General features: G+C 44.5%; 1 pseudogene; it reads right to left on the bottom strand.

The window, feature by feature from the left end:
• Positions 1-3224: 3224 nt before the first annotated feature.
• LOC136457139 (two-component response regulator ORR4-like) lies at positions 3225-7606 on the bottom strand (annotated as a pseudogene).
• Positions 7607-8272: the final 666 nt, after the last annotated feature.

Genomic DNA, 8272 nt, shown 5'->3' with positions numbered 1-8272 from the left:
CGATTGTCTATCGTTTAGATTAAACCAAAGATTCTAGGGCTAATGTAATTAATAAATATTTAATTCATGATAATAAATTAAAATAGCCATTTAATTACCATATAAGAGTTGGAAAGAAAAATAGCCTAAGAGCTCGTATAAAACTCAAATACTAAAGGTGCCTAAATAAAATAGTCCATATAAATTAAAGTTATTAGATATAGCTAGATTTAAAACTGACATTGAAAACAATTTGATTTCCTGAAAGATCCACGTAAAAAAGTTACTACGCCACTATAAGTGAAGTTTTAAAGACAGTGCCCCGTTCATCTTCCAAAATATAAGATTGATGGGGAATAGCTTCGTTTATTTATGTATCAAGGTTAGTGAAATACGAACATCTCTATCGAGTTTAGGATTTGATTTAGATGGGCAAGTTTTGCCGCTATGATCTTGAAATGTAAAAAATCCAGTTTTGTGCTAATTCAAATTATTGATCAAACTTATAGAAAAAGAAAAAAAAAATATGTAGGACTTAAAATTAGTTTAATTGGATACATTATGAATATATATTTTTTATAATATATCTCTTTGATATGGTAGATGTTAATACCCTTCATTATATTTTTATTCAAATTTAACATAGTTTAACTTAGGACGAAACTTGAATATCTTATATTTTAGAACGAATGGATTAAAACTAAGCAGCAGATTTTATGGTTATTGATTAACATTGGTGTTTATCCCGTACTCTACTCACTAGGGATCATCATCATATAACCGAAGTTTGTCAACTTGCATGTCTCAGTTAACGTGTGTTTTTTTTTCCGTAAGAGGCCATGTGCTGTATGTACTTTGGTAATCTCAAAGATTTAGCAGTCCAATCGCTCATAGACGCCCCTTGTACACGTATTAGGGTCTGTTTGGTTCCAAATAAGTCATCTACTTATAAGTTAAAAAGTAAAATAAGTGACTGATTTTGTCAAACACCACTAACTTATAAGTCAACCCTGCTTATAAGAAATAAGTTGGTTCACCCCTGCTTAAAACTTATAAACCACCATTTTCCGCGTGGGATCCACACCTTTTACTTAACAGGCATGAGCTTATAAGTCATCTACAACCAAACAGGCATGATTTATAAATCACTGGTTTTTAGTCACCTGACTTAAGTCATCTAACTTTTGAAAACCAAACATGAACTTATTATGTCCATATATGCGTCTAAAGTTCTAAACACTCCGGTGAATTTTTTTAATTAAAAAAAAAGTAAAATCCCATTGTCCGGTCGTCGCAGCTGTGTCCCCAGCCGAAAAGAGGGAGCAGAAAAGCCCGAAACGACAAGCGTGGTACGCCAAATCTTGGAAGCAGTTGGCTGCCTCCCTGCCCCATCCATGCAATAGCAGCATCCTCCACCTCCAGTCCACTCCGCCGGCAGCAAGGCTGTCATGACAAGCAAGCAAGCAAAGCGAGGGGAGAGGACGAGGAGCGCGCGGAGACCAGAGACAGGGAGAGCGGACCACACCACATGACCAGCAATTTGCCCAACTTGCCACACACATGCCCAGATGCAACGCATGCATACTGGCCATGCGTGCGTGCATGCATGAGCAATTGAGCAGAGCCAGTTCAATTCAGAGACGAGACGACGAGACGACATTCCCCTTGTTTTTTCTATCCCACAAAATTCATTTGCAGCCGGAGCCGGTGCTGGGTGAGGCGTGTGTGATCGCAGAGAGATCTCCGGATATTGCTAGTTTATTGGATCCGCAGTGATCCTGCCCCCTCCCGCCCAACCACCGGTAGTTGCCTCGATGCCGCGAGTACCCTTCGCCGTAGCCTAAAAAATTGCCGGCCAGTGCTACCGTAGCGTCATGCCAGTATGGCACACGTACGAAACAGTGTTTTTCATTAAACTACAGTGGTATTGGTATGTTTCTCCTTATATTATATTATTTATCATATTCTTCATCTGTAAATCAGTCGGTGCTAGCACTGTCTTACTGTTACAGTTCACTCATGTAGAAAAGGGGGGTCGGTCATGTTGCGTCCGAATGGAGTATCTGTCTGTCCCAGAAAGTCTGAAACGTTGTTTCGAGGGGACCGACATCAGATCGGCGTGGAGGAGCCTTGTGTAGTTCCTCAGCTAAAACTTTACATCCTTTCGCATCGTAGGTTTGACACATGTATAGAGTATTAAATATCGACTAAAAAAATAACTGATTACATAGATTATGACTACTTTACGAGATGAATCTTTTAAATCTAATTAGTCCATGATTTGACAATGCCCTATTCGTTTGGCTGATAAGCAATGACTGAAAGTACTGTTGGCTGATTTATTGTGAGAGAAAAATATTGTTCGTTGGCTGAAAAAGTACGGCTTATAAGCCAAGCAAACATGACGAATAAAGTGTTACAGTTACACATGTGCTAATAACGGATTAATTAGGCTTAATAATTTCGTCTCACGGTTTGTTTTTTTATTAGTTTTCGAACACCCAGCGACACACCATTGAACATAAAATATAATACCCTAAAACTTTACACTCTCAATCTAAAACACCACCTGAAAACGTTGTCCATGCTGTAGAATTTTTGCCTCCATCGTCAGGCAGGCCGACAGCGTAAAGAAAAGATCGTCAGGCTGACAGATGAAAGAAAAGCTCATCTGCTACGGCCACGAACGATATGAATGTTCAGATTACAACATGTTTTATCTGAATATTCAGTATGTACATATTGGAAGAAGAAGAAGAACCGAGCAGTTTGGCCTGTTCGCCTGGGTGATAAGCAGGGATGAAAACGTATCGGATACGGACGGATATCATCGATATTATATTTGTTTTTATATTTCTGTTCGGATTCGGATTCGAATACGTATAGTGTCAACTATGTCGGATAGGATACGATTGGATATCGACATTATAAATATGCGATTTGAGTATTCGGATACAGATACGGTATCGGATGTTGGATATCCGGACTCGAATATGGATAGATCTCAACTCCTCTAAACAGATTCGGTTTCGAATACGGTTGGAAAATATCCATACCGTTTTCATCCCTGGTGATATGTCATAGCTGAAAGTACTGTTGACTAATTTATTATGAGAAAAAAATATTATTTATTTATTGAAAAAGTACGACTTATGAACCAAACGAACAGGACAAGCATCAGCAAACCATCAGCAGCCAATTGATCCATCCATCCATCAGCACACGCAACAACAATCACAGGTTTTGAGGCAGCAAGTCAGTACCATGATTAAAAAGCCGAGTGAAATTAAAAAATAGCTTAAACAACAAGAGCATCCGAGGCGCCTGCCTTTTATCTACAGCTTCCTTTTTACCGTTCCTTCCCCCTTCCTAACGAACACAAGGGTGTCCATGACCATGAGCGCAACAAACCTCATTTTCATTTGGCTGATAAGGCTAAACTGAAAAATACGGTTAACTAATTTATTGTGAGAAAAAAAAAAGCTGTACAGGGTCATAATTCAAGCGAACAGGGATCAAAATTTGCAGGCCGAAGCAGCAGCCACTACATAAGTACGCCGTAATTGTTTTTCACTTAGAGCTAAACCCCCTCCATCCCCCAGGAGCTAATGATCCACCCCTCCCATGATTAGCTCCGAGAACCAAAAGAACCAGTGAAAGAAAGGAGGACGAGTTCTTTCTTGGCGGCGGGCTGGGTTGGTTGCCTTGCCTCTGGACTGCATGCACTGCTAGATTAATGTACGTAGTAGTATGTGATCCGGTTGCCGTCCGATGATCAGGTCTCCACCGCCAGGCTGCTCGTCGACAGCCTCTGCTTGGTGCTCTCCGGCGTCGTCACCGTCACGGTCAGCCCATCCTCCTGCTGCTGCTCCATGGTCGCCGCCTTCCTCTTGTTGCCGCCGTTGCAGTCGCCGACGGCGGTTCCATTGGATGCGGTCGCCACCGGCTCTGCCGCGGATTCCTCCGGCTCGTGCGCCTGGCTGCGTGTGCGGGTCCAGCTGCTGCTCAGGCTCCACCGCCTGTACCTGCTGCGGCTGCGCCTGAGGCTTCTTGGGCTGCTTCCGCTTCAGCAGGTGTGACTTGAGCTTCTTCATGTCGGCGAGCTTCACGGGCTTCAGGAAGAACTCCTCTGCGCCATCTTCCAAGCACCTGAAAACCTTGCAATCGTTAGCTGGAAATGGAAGGGAAGCTGCAGATTGCTTGGATTTGGAAGGAAGGAAGCAAGAGTAGAGAAGAATCGAATCCTCTTCTTTCCGCCTTTGGTTTCTGAGAGACTGAGACGAGTGATCACATCACTCCAAGCCCAAGGACAGGGCAGACGTGTCAGAGATCTTTGTTCCCACAGGGAAAAGATCCGGTCTTTCGAATTTCAGCGCCCTTTTTTGACTCAGCACAGCCCCATCCCACTATTCGCCCAGAAATCTTGACCACCGGACAGTGACCACAGGAATACGTTTTTTCTGAACTATAAAAAAAACGAGAACTCGAAGCAGAAATGATTTTGGCATAACTCAAAGATACAAATAACCTTTTTTTTTGCAACAAATCCATCCATTTGGTGTGGGTTTGTGTCCGAAAGATTTCGTGAGATCTTGGCCCACCACCACAGCACAGCAAGGCACTGAGAGGAACCTTTCCTATGCTTTACGTCGCTGTCACCGAGATATGGCGATCTATGCATGAAAACGCAGCGCGGAGCATTCAATTGCCCCACCACCACCACCACAGTCCACACCCCAAAGGCCCTCCGTTCCGTGAGAGCAACCACAATGTATATGGGCTAAGCAGTCCATATGGGTAGCTTTTATGTCAGTGGACTATAGCTATAGTTGTTTCCACAATATTTCAGTCAACAAGTAGTCCATAAGATGGACCCCATATAAGATAAAAAAATTCTCTCTTTACAATCCTATGCAAAATCAAGAGAGAGAGTGAGGAATGAAAAAAAGTAATATTTTTTATTTCTTATGGGTAGTCCATAAGCTTATGAATACCTTTTGCTATGAACTACTCTATAAACTGGTCTCACAATATTCCACCTACCTAATAGCAAATATTTTAATTCTATGAACTAGCTTATGGCAAACATTCACCCTGTTCGCTTGTTGGTTTCAGCCAGCCCAAACCAGCCAGCCAACAGTGTTTTTCTCTCACAATAAACCAGCACCAGCCAGCCCAAACCAACCCAGAAACCAACCAGCGAACAAGCCGATTGTGTGGCTCTTACACGGCAACGTCAAGGGTGCTGTTCTGGGGAATTCCTGGGCCTTTTTCTCTTCCCTGTACCGTCAAATCACGCTACTACGCCCCTCTTTTGTTCTGGGCATGTTCGCTGCTCTTATCTTTCGTCTTTTTCCGTCGAAACCGATTTTTTTTCAAACAACAAATCAGTCGAATCAATGTTTCAGCTTATTTTTTTAGCATGACAAATAGACCCTTATTTTTACGTTTATTTTTTCAGCGACGCAAATGGACCCTTATTTTTACGTTTGGCCGCTGCCGGCTTCGTTTAAATTGAAACCAATTGGACCCTTGCAGCAACTGAATTTTTTTTGTTAGGTACAGGCGTAATAGGCAGTGACTAAATAGAAATATTGTTGATTTTCATTTTGGCAAAACTGAAAAGTCTACGAGGCAGAGGAGGACAGAGGAAAGAGATGAGCTGTATTAGCAAGATGGAAAGCAGAGTTTTGCAGGGATGTTTTATTTATTTGCAAGCTTTAGACCAACCAAACTAGACAGGCTTAACTAATACTCATACTACAAGGCACAAATTTTCAGAGGTAAAAGTTGCAAATCTTTCAGTGCTCCGACCAAATTAAGAAATCGATCCCAACGCCTGAAGAAGCCTTTTTTGTGCAAACATTAAACTAAATAATCCCTAGGCGCCTTTTGTCAAAAGGAGAAGAAATTAAATAAACCTGAGGCTATGTTCGGCTGCTCGTAAAGCGTTCTTGTGCTGATTTGTATAGTAAATTTATTGGGAGAGAAAAATATTGTACCATGACATGAGCCTGTTTATAACAGGCAGCCCGAACCCTGGGGAATCCTTTCATGCAAAACTGGTAATCTAGCATGATGGCATTATATTCCCTCTGCTCGCTAGACAACCCCCAACCCTTTCACCGTGATACGTACCATGTACTACTACTATAACGTTAATCACTTCAGTTCAGAACAAGCTGGCAGGCAAGAACAGCAAAGCTCCAATCATTTTCATCTGGTACATCGGCATGCACCAGTCACACGCTGGCTGTTCTACGCATGAACTAGCAGATCAATTAATCAATCTCAGCTGTGACCTAGTTAAACTCCTGCTCCTGCCTAGTGTGTAGTGGACCAACTTGATAAATGCTTGCTAGTAGGAGTAAATAAGAACATGATGAGACAAGGTTTAAATTGAATGCAGTTGGAGCTCACCTGCTGATCCGGGCAGGCACATTCTCAGACGACATGATCACCACAGGAATGTCCTTGAGCGAGGAGGACCCCTGCATCCCAGAATTGGCAAGCGAAGATGAGATGAGGTTTTTACTCCGCGATGAGATTGAGAGCCCAAACAGGTGAAGGAATTTAATTTAAGGCCCCTCACCTTCACCCTCTTGAGCAGATCGTATCCTGTCATGCCTGGCATGCAGTAGTCAGTGATGATGAGATTCACATCGATCTCCTGCAGCAAGAACAAGAACAGAGGTTGGTGAGGTTGGTTGGTTACAGAACAGAACAGGGTGGGTGCCAATCCGAGCAGCAAGGAAGGAGATGGAGAAGCCGAGAGGCGAGGGATTTTTCCTTACCTGGTGGTCAGGGGAGGAGGGAGACGGCGACGACGCGTCCTCCGCGCCGTCGTCCCTGAGCCCCAGTAGCTCCAGCGCCTTGCTCCCGGAATCCACCGTGGTCACTGAACGAGGACGCGATTGGAAACCGATGATGAGAGGGAATTTCGCCACGAGAAAGAAGAGAAAAAACTCAACTCCAACTCCAAGAAACACGGACAGGACGGACACACACTGTCCCTGTCCTGTTGAGGCTGAGGGGCGGCCAGGTGTCGCCGCGGTGGAGGCTCACCTTGGTATGACGAGTTCTTGAGCAGCATCTCGATGAGCTTCCTGTCGACGATGCTGTCGTCCACCGCGAGGACATGGAACCGCGACTCTGCATCCACCACCGTCATGGCGGCGTGGGACGGGAACAGCCGAACGGACGACCAGAACTACCAGCGCGCACACGCCGCTGCGTCCCTCGGCTCCTTAACAGCTAGGCCTGCAGGCCTGGAGGCGTCGTCGCCTTCCTCCTCGTGGCCGCGGCGGGGTAGCGGTGGGGCAAGGTAGAAGGTTAGGTTGATTTACTGAATGCGGCGCTGCCGGACGGCTTATAGGCGAGGAGCGGCACAGCCATGGCACGGCACGTCACACGCGCACCGGCAGGCACCGCAGCAGCGGCGTGGCCTCGATCGCCCCCCGGGAAAGCAAGATCCGACCGGATCACGCGCCCGTCCCGCGCCCGCCCGCCCGCTCGCTCCCACCCTGTGGCGTGGTGTGGTGTGGATGCCAAGCAACTAGGCGCGGCCTGCCTGCACGGGCGCACCTCTCGGCACAGCACAGCACAGCTGCCTTCCTTGCTTCTTCGGTCTCTGCCTCTCTGGTCTCTACCCAACAGGCCAACACCCCTCCCCCTTCCTATTGTCTCTCTCAGTCTCAGCTACGATTTTAGGATGCGTTTGGTTGCTTTCACATGAATACTCCGTACATCTTATATAGTCTAGATGAGTGAAGCATGCTAAATGCAGTACATGTAAATGACTTGGGGAAAAATGAATATTTGATTTGTTGTATAGTGAGTTAGTAACCTTGTATTCTAGATGGAACAATCATGCAAAATGTTTGATTATATGTATCAGCTGACATAGAGACTCAGAGTGATGCGTGGATCCAACATGAGATGCATTGTATTTGTATTTGTATCTATCCAGCCGGGACGACTTTTGAGTGTACCATATACATTAGGCCAAGCAAGGACATATTTCTGCATCTGCGCGCTGCTCATACAAACTACATCCACTAAACAAAACCTTCTTCGTTAGATTGCATGGGCAACTGAATCCACATCATTAGGGCCTGCTGTAGCTTTTAAACTCACCTTAAAAGCTATCTTTTGGCTCATGCTTGTTGGTTGTTGGCTTTTGCTATTGTATTTTTTAATAAATTTTTAGCTTCTTAACACATAAAAAAAACCCTGTCTATGTCAGTATGTTTTCAACTTTTATTTTATTTCTCTCAAAAGCTATCTTTTTTTA

Source organism: Miscanthus floridulus, chromosome 6 (genome assembly GCF_019320115.1).
Source record: "Miscanthus floridulus cultivar M001 chromosome 6, ASM1932011v1, whole genome shotgun sequence".
Classification (NCBI taxonomy): Eukaryota; Viridiplantae; Streptophyta; class Magnoliopsida; order Poales; family Poaceae; genus Miscanthus; species Miscanthus floridulus.
Note: the sequence above shows the minus strand (reverse complement) of the source record. Positions and strands in the feature narration are given on the sequence as shown.